General features: G+C 48.8%; 1 protein-coding gene across 1 annotated transcript in view; it reads right to left on the bottom strand.

Moving 5' to 3' along the window:
• LOC146860908 (uncharacterized) overlaps nt 1–12459 on the bottom strand; it is an 850962-nt gene that overhangs the window by 594248 nt on the left and 244255 nt on the right. The window lies entirely within an intron of this gene.

Genomic DNA, 12459 nt, shown 5'->3' with positions numbered 1-12459 from the left:
GGCTGGTAGTGATGGTGCAACTATTTCACTTATGCATCTAATGTCATGTTAATGTGTGACCTGTATAATCATTGCTTTGCTTGAAAATATACACCTGATATTTCATATCTGGTTTTGCTATAATAAGTGATTTTCGTACATTTGATTAGCTATAGTTGGCATATGTTCAAATTAATTTAGCAGGCACCAATAGCTGACATTAGTCTGAAATGCTATTGATGAACAAGTTACTTACCTTCGATATCGATATATCTGTAAGAAACATAGGTTACTTATAGATTCCTTACCTTAGAATTACCCCCGGGCATCAGACTGGATCCAGAAAGTTTTTCATCAGCAGTACCCCTGCATGTCGGAAGGTGGCGTTGGTTGACTCCGCATTCGTCGTTGGCATCGTGGTTGCCGGGATGACATCAGGGTAGCTACATAGACGCCGCCCTCGCGCGCTGACGTCAGTTCTGTACACGACTTTCCACGCCAAAAGCGCAGAGCCATGCAAGACACTGACCACTGGTGCACAAAGCTAGGGCCCTGAAAGTAAATTGATACTTGTATAGCGCACTACTCACCCGCAAGAGTCTCAAGGCGCTTGTACGAATACCGCTGTGGAACCCATCCTGGCTTTCCCTGTGAGGCATCCACTCCTGGGCACCCCCAAGGTGGAGGCCAGGCATCCTTAGCGTTGTGGGGGCCGTTGTGGAGATTAAGCAAGCTATTGCCCAGAGTTGCAGAGTGGGACTCCATGATTGGAATGACACCGAGGCGAGAATTATCAGGTCCGTGGAATTTTTGAGCCCAAGACCCGCCGAGGTGGGGAATTGAACCCTGGTCCCGGGCTAGACCACTGCATCAGGGTCTGCCGCTCTAACCATTGAGCCACACTTCTGAAAGGAAGTCCTTAACTCTAGAAGTCAGTTCGCAGAATGGGGAGGTTGGGTGGGGCGTTAAGGAATCTATAACTAACCTATGTTTCTTACAGATATATCGTTACCAAAGGTAGGTAACTTGTTCATCCGAAAGAAACAGTTAGTTTTAGATTCCTTACCTTAAGAATAGATACCCCAGCAATACCAACCCCAGAGGTGGGTCTGCAAAGTAAGTTCACACCAGAAAGTCCTGGAGAACAGAACGGCCAAAGAAGCCGTCTCTCCGGGCTTGGCTGTCCAGGCAGTAGTGTTTGGTGTACGTGTACAGTGATGCCCACGTAACTGCCTGACAGATGTCATTAAGGGGGACTCCCCATCCCAAAGCAGTGGTAGCTGCAGTCGCCCTGCTGGAATGGGCTCGCAGTCCCACTGGAGGCTCTTTCTTTGCCAAAGAATAGCAAGCTTTGATGCACAAAACCACCCACCTGGAGATTGTCCGTTTTTTCACGTCCCGACCTTTCTTGACGTCCACGTAACCAACAAAAGCTGGTCATTCACCCGGAATTGTTTGGTGCGATCCAAATAGAAGGAACGCGCACGTTCTGGATCTAAACGGTGGAGCCTCTCTGCCTCTTTTGAAGGATGCGGAGGTGGAAAGAAGGTGGGCAAAGAGATGGTTTGGCCAATGTGGAAAGAAGTAACCACCTTGGAAAGAAAGGAAGGTCTAGTTCTAAGGACGACCTTGTCTGGATGAACAGCCAGAAAGAGAGACTTGGAAGAAAGAGCTTGGAGCTCACTCACCCTGTGAGCAGAAGTGATCGCCACCAGAAAGGCAGTTTTCAAAGTCAGAAGCCTAGAAGGACAGTTATGTAGCAGCTCAAAGGGAGCGCTCATAAGATATGTATGAACGCAAGTTCAAGTCCCACTGAGGCATTACGAAGGAAACAGCAGGAAAAAGATGAGTAATGCCCTTAAGGAAATGATTTACAACAGGGGACTTGCAAAGAGAAGGCTGGTCAGGAAGCATGAGGAATGCTGAAAGGGCCATGAGGTAGTCCTTTAGAGTGCCCAGAGCAGAGCCCTGCTGGGCCAAAGAAAGGTGGAACAAGAAAACCTCAGAAAGAGGGGCAGAAAGGGATCCACAGCCTTTGCTGTGCACCATGCCACAAATGTGTTCCATCTGCAGGCGTATGCCGTCTTAGTGGAGGGACGCCTGGCTGCCGAGATAACATCACAGACTTCGGAAGGCAGGTCAAACAACATCAACTGCCGCTGCTCAGTCTCCACGCAAGGAGGTGGAGGCTGGACAGGTTCGGGTGGAGGACTGTCCCCTGCTGCTGCGACAGAGGAACCTCCCGAAGAGGCAGTCTGATCGGAGGATCGATGGCTATGTTGAGCAGCTCAGGCTACCAGACTCTTCATGCCCAATCCGGAGCCACAAGAATGACTTGGGCCCAGTCACGCTTGATCTTCTTCAGCACTCAGGGCAGAAGTGGTATTGGTGGAAAAGCGTATAGAAGACCGCAACTCCACTCGCGACGAAAAGCATCGCCTAGCGAGTGCCACCTTGGAAATTCCAACGCACAGAATTGCTGATATTGCACATTCTCTTCAGTGGCGAGTAGATCTAACCAAGGATCTTCCCACTGTCGAAAGAGACCTTGCTCCACCTTTGAGTGAAGACGCCATTCGTAATTAATCATGCACCTGCAGCTGAGTTCATCTGCCCTGGCGTTCAGAGAACCTGCCAGGTGTTGAACCACCAGGGATATGCCCTGATGTTCCAGCAATGTCCAGAGGCAGAGGGCCTTCTGACATAGGTTCCATGACCCCGCCTTGTTTGTTGCAGTACCGCAGGGCGGTGCTGTTGTCCGTGAACACCTGCACTACTCTTAACCGAACAGAGGAAAGGAATGCTTTGAGTGCAAGATGAATCATATGAAGATCCAGAAAGTTGATGTGGAGCCTGGACTCCGCCAGAGACCAGAGGCCTCTGATCTCCACCTCCCCCATGTGGCCACCCCATCCCAGAAGACGGTCACCTCTGTGAACTCTTGTTGGGGAAGGGAGATGGATCTGCTGTTGACCCAATCCTGGTTCCTCAGCCACCACTGCAATTGTCGTGCAGGGCCCTCCGAGATCTGCAGAGCCCTCATATGCCACCTGGCATGATCCACCAGCAGGATGAAGGAGGCCATGAGGCCCAGCAGGCTCAGGGTCATTCTGCCCGAAACCCAGGATAGAGGCTGAAAGATCGGAATCATAGCCTGAATATACCGGACTCGCTGTTCGGGATGATAAACCCAAAACTGCGTCGTGTCCAGAACCACTCCATTAAAGAGGAGCTTCTGAGAGGGAGTCAGGTGTCACTTCAGCACGTTGATAGAGAACCTCAGCAAGTGCAGGAGGTCAGCACTGGTCTGGAGGGGGAAGACGACTGCCTGGGGAAGCCTACCTTCAACAGCTAGTCGTCGAGATAGGGGAAGACTGGAACCCCTGACCTGCGCAGATGAGCTGCAACCACCACCACCACTTTCGTGAACACTCGAGGGATGCTAGTAAGGCGAAAGGGCAGCATGGTAAACTGAAAGTGCTCGTGGCCTACCGGGCAGGTAATGCCGGTGGGCTGGCAGGACGGGGATGTGAAAATAAGCGTCTTGCAAGTCCAACGCTACCATCCAGTCTCCAGGGTCAAGGGCAGACAGGATCTGAGCTAGCGTCAACATTTTGAACTTCTCCTTCCAGAGGAAGCGGTTGAAGTTCCTGAGATCCAAAATAGGACGCAGGCCTTTGTCCTTTTTGGGCACCAGAAAGTAGTGTGAATAGCAACCACGACCTACTTCTGGGACAGGAACTCGCTCAAAGGGCCCCTTGGCCAAGAGTGTGCAAAATTTCCTTTTGGAGAAGGGCTAGATGATCCTCCGACATGTGATGGTACTGAGGTGGCATGGATGGAGGGTTAGTCTCGAAGGGGAGGGAGATTCCCCTTCAGACTATTTGCAAAACCCCCTTTTCGGCATGATGGTGCACCAGTTGGAGAGGTGATGGCGAATCCGGCCCCCACTGGCGATTGGTGGCCCTGAAAGGTCAGACTAGGAGGGTTTGGAGGCTGTTGCAGAGGGGGCTGTGGTGGACGGGCCGGCCCGCTGGCCCCCAGAACCACGGCGGTGGTTCCCAAGTCCCCGGCCGTGCTGGGGCTGAACAGCTTGTGTTGGCCTGTGGCTCTGGGAGGGGCCTGGCCGGGCACCCCTTCCGTAGCCACGAAAGGAGCGAAAAGCAGACTGCGCACGGCGTTTGGCAGAGAGGCCCAAGGACCTGGCCATAGCCCAAGAGTCCTTAAAGCACTCCAGCACGTTGTCTGCTTTGTCACCGAATAGGCAACGGCCTTCAAAGGGCATGTTCATTAGCGTGGATTGGACATCTCCTGAAAAAGCAGTCTACCTCAACCAGGCGTAGCGTCTAAGGGCTACTGACATTGAGATCTTCCTGCCTAGTGAGTCGGCGTTATCCAGGGCACAGTGGATGGTAAACTTTGCTATGTTTCACCCTTCGGCTGCCGCCCTTAGAGAGTACGTTTCGGGCCTCCTCAAGGCACTGAGGCAGCACTTGCGCAACCGCATTTCACACAGAGTGGGTGTAACGGCCCAATAGACATGCGGTGTTTACCGGCCGCAGTACCAAGCTGGAGGAAGAAAACGTCTTCTTCCCAAGATGGTCCAGCTTCTTGGATTCCATATCAGGTGGAGCGTCCTTGGAAGTGGATGCTTGGACCACCAAGCTTTCAGGGGTGGGATGTTGGGAGAGGAACGTAGGGTCGCCCTGGGCCGGGTGGTGTCATCGGGCAATCACCCTATCCACAGGGTCCCCTGTGTTGTGCCTTGGCCAGGTGTCCAAAAGGATGTCCGTTAGGGCTTCATTAAACGGCAGCAGGGGCCTCTGTCAGGAGGTTAGTCTGACTGTCACCGTAGGTAGCTCGAGGCTGAGATCCTCAGCTGCCCTACGCAACACCACTGCGTAAGACGCTCTGTCCTCCGTAGCCACAGTAGGAGGAGACAGCATGCCAAGGTCTAGGGAGATATCTAGAGCACTGGCTTCCCCAGTTCCTCTCTCCAGTCCGGTTCATAACCTAACTGGTCAGTTAAAGGGTCTCCAGACCCCTCCCAGTTCTCCTCACCCTCCTCTGGCTGCCAATCTGGTCTCACAGGGGCGCAACAGTACACATCGGCGACGGATCCAGCATCGGTCGACGCAGGTCCGGCTCCATGTCTACATCAGGATGGAGGCCGGGGTCAACGCCGACTGGGGACACAACCGGCATCGGCTGCGGACATGGTACCGGTGGAATCGTCGCCGGGGGAGGAGTGATGAGGTTGACCGGCGACAATCCGGATCCAGGCCTGGATCCAAGGGGGCCCTGTGGTGCCAAGGCCGAAGCCGCCACCCAGGGCCCTCAGCCGAGTTTGCGGGGCCCGAAGGCCTGCCTGAGTCAGGCTGCACAAGATGGCTTGCATCGCTTCGTAAAATTGACGAAGCTGGGCAGGGGTCGCCCCAGGTCCCGGAAAGGGAGGGAAGCCCAGAGTTGGCCCTTTGGGTTCGGCATGCGGAGACGTGGGAGAGGCACCAACCGCATCCCTCATTGCATTGTCCGATGGACGGGGAGAAGTCTAACAGCGACGGTTCATCTTCGACTTCTTCTTGTGCTTCGACTTACCTGACCCCAAGTGCGAAGACTTAGATGAAGAATGAGGGTGTCTCTGAGACCGGTCCCTTGACCTCCTACGTGACTCGGACCTCGAGCAGCGTGGAGCTGACTGCCAGACCTCGAGAAGCTTTCGGTGCCGCTCCTGCAAACACTTTGGATTCATGGTCCGGCAGTCGGAGCACGACTTGAGATCGTGATCTCACTCCAGGCAGAAGAGGCTCCCGGGGTGCGGTCTGTCACCGACATCAGTCGGCTACAGGAACTGCAAGCCTTGAAGTGCACCAGGAGTTGAAGACTCAAAAATGGTGTCAACAAAAGTTGGCAAAAAGTCAGTCAAAAATTGGATGTACTGTTCTCTCCGGATCTGCGCTGGCTGGTGCGGAAAACGAAAGAACTGACGTCAGCGCACGAGGGTGGCATCTATGTAGCTCCCGGTGACCAAGACGCCAACAACAAACACGGAGTTGACCGATGCCACCTTCCGATGCGCAGGGGTACTGCTGATGAAAAACTTTCTGGATACAGTCTGACACCTGGAGGTAATTCTAGGGTAAGGAATCGATAACTAACTGTTTCTTTCAGATAAAATTATACATGAAGGTAATTTCCTGCACCTTAATGACCTGAATGTTTGCTCTCTGCAACTGTGAAAGAAAGGAGTCAGAGGAGAAGAAGTACTCTCATTTTCTGATCTCTCCGAATTTCAGGGTATTAAAGCTGTTTTTTGCCCCACTAATGTAAAAGGTGCTTACACTGAGCTCATTGTGAATGTTAAAATTTGATTGGTGAGAACTTGTGCAAGTGTATCTTTTAGATGTAATTCCATGTCTTAATTAAGTGGCATAGATGTTAGCTTGCTACACTTATTTCTATCCACCGTCACAGGTGGATGATCCTTTCCCTGCTCTTGAGACCCCGTGCTCCTCCTAACTTTGCTCTTAGAGGTAGCTTCTGGAGTCAGCACATTTATCTTCATGATCAGAACCTTCATTTGGTTCTTTTTTAGATATTATATTTGCTGACACCTGCTGCTTACGAATTTCCTGACTTTGCCCACAAACTTAGGTTAGCACATCAGCAGTCCAGCAGAGTTGCACTCCTTCAGGGCACACCAGTTCTTCTTCCTGGTAGAATCTTCACAGGTCCAGAAGTGTACTGAAGTCATAGAGTCAGAGGTCCAGTTCTTATACCCAGTTGAGCCTTTGAAGGGTGTTTGAAGTGAACTGAGGTCCTCCCTTCCTGCACTGGCTATAGACTCACTACAGTGGGGGGTATATAGACCTTTGTGTGTGAGAGGACACGGCCTATTCAGGTGCAAGTATAAGGCTGTGGCCAGCTCCTCCCTCCCATCTCCCAGGATTGCCCATTAAGTCACACCTAAGCTCCTTTTGTGTATGGTTGTCTAGAGGGAAAACAGAAAGCCCACTGTCATCCAACCCAGACTGAACAGAGACAGGTAACAGGTACTAAATGTCTTATATTTTAAAAAATGGCAACTTTCTAAAAGTGGTGTTTTCAGAATTGCTATTTAAAATCTGAACTTACTGTAAATTGTGATTTTAAATTGCGATTCCAGAGACACCAGACTAAGGGTCTTATTGCTTCCAAATTGGAAATTACACTTATAAAATGTAAAAAGGTAATCCAAATGTTGTCCTAGGGAACATATAGGGCTTGCAGTAGAGAAAACGACTTTGGGAGTTTTCCACTCCCAAGACAGGTAAAAGTTAAAAGCACATGTCTTGCTATAAATACATTTCACCCTGTCCTGTGGGTTATACGGAGCGTACCTTAGGGATTATTTATATGTATACAAAGGGAGGTTTTGGGCCTGGTAAAAAGTTTTTTTTGTTTACCAGGCCAGCATGGCAGTGTAAATTGCACACAAGGACTCTGCAGTGTTAGGTCTGCGATGTTGTTAAAGGACTTCTTAAGTGGGTGGCACAATAAGTGCTGCCAGCCCACTCGTAGCATTTAATTTACAGTCCTTGGGCGCAAGGGGTACCATTAACTAGCAACGTATAAATAAATTAAATATTCCAATTCAGGATAAACCAATACTACCATGTTTAGGGGTGAGAGCACAAGCACTTTATCACTGGTTAGCTGTGGTAAAGTGCCCAGAGTATTAAAACTAGCAATAACGAGGTTAGAAAAGTGGAGGAGGAAGGCTAAAAGTTCGAAGGAAGACCACCCTAAAGCTCTGAGCTGTCAAGTCCAACAGGTGGCTGATCAAAACACTCAGCAAGCTTTTAGTGAATTCAGAGGAACCATGATAGCGGCGGTTCTTCTGAACGTACAGAGATCTCTGCAGAACTGGTAAAGACTCCAACATTTAGAGGGCGGTAGACTGGCCAGAATAAGCTCTGCCACCCTAATGGATGATGGACCTCCCACCATACTCTAAATGAGGCACTGTTTGTGTTTGCCTCAATGAATTTATGCAGTACTTTTTGAGTGTTCGCATCCGCAAAATGCTGTGGTCTTATACCAGTACTGAATGACAGCCCTTGCTAATTCCGACTATTTGGCCTGCAGTTACTAATATATTCAAAATGACAACTCTGGCACTCCAAAAGTTTTTACATACAATTAGGTATATTAGTCCCTAAAGCAAAACAACACAATGATGAGAAGAGATACCACCCATTACAGGAAACACCAAAGAGAAGATCAATTGATCTTTCGTTAAGATAGTTTATTTTCTGATAACACCAAAAACACAAAGACTGGTACTAAATTATTTGTTGGTAAACAGCCTGTTTTCGACTCTCTATACAACAAGGACTGGACTACCAACTATATCATATAAAAATTGTTTTATGAATGTACCAACAAATAATTTTGTACCAGACCTATTGGCATTGCCAACACTTGTTCAAAATGTCTTCCGATCTCCTAGTTTCCGTTATGGCTCTATTCCCAGTATGCACATCTGTGTGTTGAGGAATAGGTGTGACTTAACAGTTTTTAGGGGTTACTAACAAATAATCAATGGGTCTGGAAACAAGTGCCTGGTATGAGTCTGTATTTAATCCCCTAAAAAGTGACACCATGGGGTTCAGAATGTATTGGGTGTGATGAGTAGCACCTATTTTGAAGTTTTTTCTCAGTAATGGAGAATAACATGCATATTTTGGATGCGTTGCCCTGTTGAATTTTAAAATCAGAAGGCAGGCGTAATCTCACCTGGTAGTTACTAGGCCCAATGAACATTGCTCCACTTATAAGTGTGATCCCAGCACAAATAGGTTTTTGCACTGGGATAAAAATTTGACAGGACCCTAGTGTTTTTTTATGAGAGAATTTTGGGCTTTGAATTTATAAAATTAGCCATGTGTGTTTAATGGTCAGAAGCAGACATTAGACCCTGTGTTTTCTTTTACCATCCAGCGCAACATGTTATATTGATTGCATCTTTTCAGAGTTGAACCATTAAAGAAAAATGCTTGAAATAAGTGTGATCCCTGCACGCATACAGTTTCGAAAAAGAACAGCTTGATGGGTGATTTGTGAAAGCTTTCTCATGTTAGAGAACACATGAAAGCTAGAGTTAAAACATTATAATCAGTTGGAAAATTCCCTGAAACGTCTGCAGAGTCTGAGCAGGTCTTCCAAAAATGTTGCAATGCTAGAGATCAAATTGTGATCCAAATTGTGGAATGAAATCCAACTAATGTTGTATGAGACTTAACAAAATCGAAATGCCACCCTTTAATAATGTTAAGTGAGAAGAAGGTAGAAGGAGGTGGCCGTGCACTGCATTTTGCACGCCAGCTCCCTCATCAGCCATCTTTGATGTGCCCATTGTAATGCTACAGGCAGTTATACCTTGTGAGATCATGTATTGACCATTGACTCCATTTTACTCTAACTACATGTTGTGAGCATGGTTACATCTTGTGTCTGTCTGACCCTGCCTTTCAGCTTTGAATGCAGGCAGGCCCAGGTTACTTGCCCACATCGATTGTTTATGTTTCTCACCTCATCGAGCGAGAGAGATAAGAACAGACACTGTGGGATGCGTACAGTGTCCAAGGATGAGAATGTGAAGAACTCTGCCTCAGCTCTCTTCACAGCCAGGCCAGCTCCGTTGAGTGACCTTGACGCAGTGAGTGTAGCTAGCACCTACAGTGCAGATGAAGGGAGGGGGGGCTTCTAGAAGTCTCTCTCCATGTTAGTAAATAGTATAAAGACGGAGAACTTTTGGCGCTTTGACCGGAACTATTCTGGGCGTGGATGTGCTGCCTAGGGCTTTTGTGCCCAGTTGAGACCTCCCTGCATTTATTTTACATGTGCATTATTGCCATTTGATATATGGGAACTTGCTGCAATAATTATTCCCCTTTACTTTGCAAATGAGTGTTGAGATTTACTTATGTTGTACTTTGGTATTCTAAAGTGTGTAGAGGCATATTTTGAAGAGTGTTCATGTTGTGCCCTGGTATTTTGAAGTCTTGTTCAGGTGTTTTTAAGAAAAAGCAAACACCCATTTCCCCTGCACCACCTGTGCCCGGCTGCTTGCCAACTACTGCGCTGCTGCTATCGCTGCTGAGACAGACTCCGAGACTCTGTGACAGCTGAGCATGAAGCTGGGCAGGTGGTATGCTGGACTTTTGGATATTAAGGAGCCTGAACGGCATCGTGCAGCAGTAGACAACTCGTAAGGGGGCCGTAGGGGTCACTGGAAGTGCTTAATGCCTTGGCACCCAGTGGCTGGCAGTTTTTAACCACTGACCGCTCCCATGGAATCGCGAGGAGCAAGTAGGAGGAATAGTTTGGAGCAAGGAACAAGGAGAGAAAAATGAACAACAGTGCACTAGGCACTGCGGCATTGGTGTTGAGCCCTGTGTGCAGAAGTGTCCAGGTGTCAGTGCAGCTCGCTTACTGCATAGCTCTCTCACCTCTCCATCCATCATTTCCTCCCTTTTGAATCCCTGCATTGCAACAGAAATGGTGCACTTGTATCTCCTGCCAGGGGCCTCTGTCGCCCCTCAAGGGATTCTCTGTTAATGACGGGTGACAAACATCGGGGTAAATGGTAGGGAAGGTGGTATTACCATTCTCGCTGGCTGAAGCACCACTACTTGGAGTAGGATTGCTTTCTACTCTTCAGCCCTGCCAATTAGATACTACTATAGAGGCCAGCGGAGAGGAACTAGGGCTACATACCTTCTGTAGTCCTTGGGAACATCGATTGCAGCTGCTGTGGTTGTGGGGGCTGAAACACAACCCGCAGAGGGAATTGACCTGCCTGCGTGTTTTTGCAAAAAGAACAGATGGTGGACAGAATGCTGAACAAATCAAACATTCACCCCCAGTCACAAATCAGGGTGTATTCCATCATTTGCTTGCTCACCACGCCACCCCTGTCTGGGGCCAGCCACATGCAAATCAGTTTTGACCCTGCTCCCCATGGGAACAGTCCAGCGAGACCTGCCAGTCCAGGTCCTCTATAGGCCAGAAATATGCATCCTGGGACCGGTTTTGGGGTTTCAGCCCCTCATAAGCCAGGCTAGATTGAATCCAGTGGCACAGTGAGCACGGGACACACGTCTGGGCATACCATTCCCACTTAGGGTGACAAAAGCAAAAAGAACAAATGATGGATGGAATGTTGAACCAAACATTCACCCCCAGTCACAGATCTGGGTTTAATCCATCATTTTTTTCACTCACCACGCCACCCCAGTTTGGACCTTGCCATATGCAAATTAGTCTTGACCCTGCTTCCCATGGAACAGCCCAGCCCGAACTGTCAGGTCAGGTTCGCCCTGGACTGGAAACAAGCATCATGGCACTGATTTTGAGCGCTTGGAGACCTGTGGGCATGGGACATTAATTTTGCCTGCATTGGTAGTGGGGGGACCACAACCCCTAAAGTCATTTGCAAGCCCAACAGGAGGGGCTTGACCTGTCAGTGTCCTTTTGAGCTCTTTGAGACTTGCAGGCACGAGACACTCACAGGCGAACACCGGGCCAAGAGCGGGCCCATCTGCACTCAGCAGTGCCCGGAGGAAATTGAGCCACCCCCTATTGGTCACCCAGTTTCGTCCACATATATGTAATTGACTGTTGCTTATCTCTGGTTTCGTTTTTGCTGATCTGTGGGCATATGCACTTGCACTCTTATTAGTTGCTGCCAGTGGTTTTGACTGCTTGAGTAATCTTTTCTTCTTCTTTTCTTTATGATGAGGAAGCGTAAGCTTGAAGGGTTGAAGGGTTGAGACCTACCGATGGTAGAAATAGCAACACACTGGCCGTTTTTTTTTAACTGGCTGTGGGGGTCATTAATAAGGAGATTCAGCTGGCCAAGAGACATCTATCGCTCGATCTCGAAAATGAGGGGACTCTTAACATTCCAGTGAGCAGTTTCTCCATGAGGGCCAAAATGGGCCAAGCTCATGATACTTCTAAATGTAACAGGGTTCCCTCAGACAGCAATTAGGCTCTGTCACCCCGACACTGATGTGTGCTGCGAAGCATTTTAGGCAGGGTGAATCATCAATAACCCTAAAACTACAGAACCTAGATTGGAAAATTTGTCTGCAAAATCGCTCGCTTTACCTTCGGCTGCCTTTCATGATCATATAGACAGCTTCCAAAGTGCTTTGATTAAGGACATGTGTTAATATTTTGAACAGATTGTTGAGGCTTGTTCTAATCCCTTAGATCAGCGTTTGGACTTCATTCAAACCAAGCTTCCCCAGATGGGCTCTGATTTGGCAAGGTATGGTAGGTGTGGTACCTCAGTTGTCATTGAGTACCCTGCGGCTGGTAATGTCAACTCTAACTTGGCTGCAGCTGCTGGCCGGGGGGCCATGTGTCTAGATCAGTGACCTCTGTCCTTGATCCACCAGTCCCTCTCTTAGTCCCCGCAGCAGTATCTGC

This window comes from Triturus cristatus, chromosome 3_1 (genome assembly GCF_964204655.1).
Source record: "Triturus cristatus chromosome 3_1, aTriCri1.1, whole genome shotgun sequence".
Classification (NCBI taxonomy): domain Eukaryota; kingdom Metazoa; phylum Chordata; class Amphibia; order Caudata; family Salamandridae; genus Triturus; species Triturus cristatus.
The sequence above is the reverse complement of the archived record's forward strand: the minus strand, read 5'-3'. Positions and strand labels throughout refer to the sequence as shown.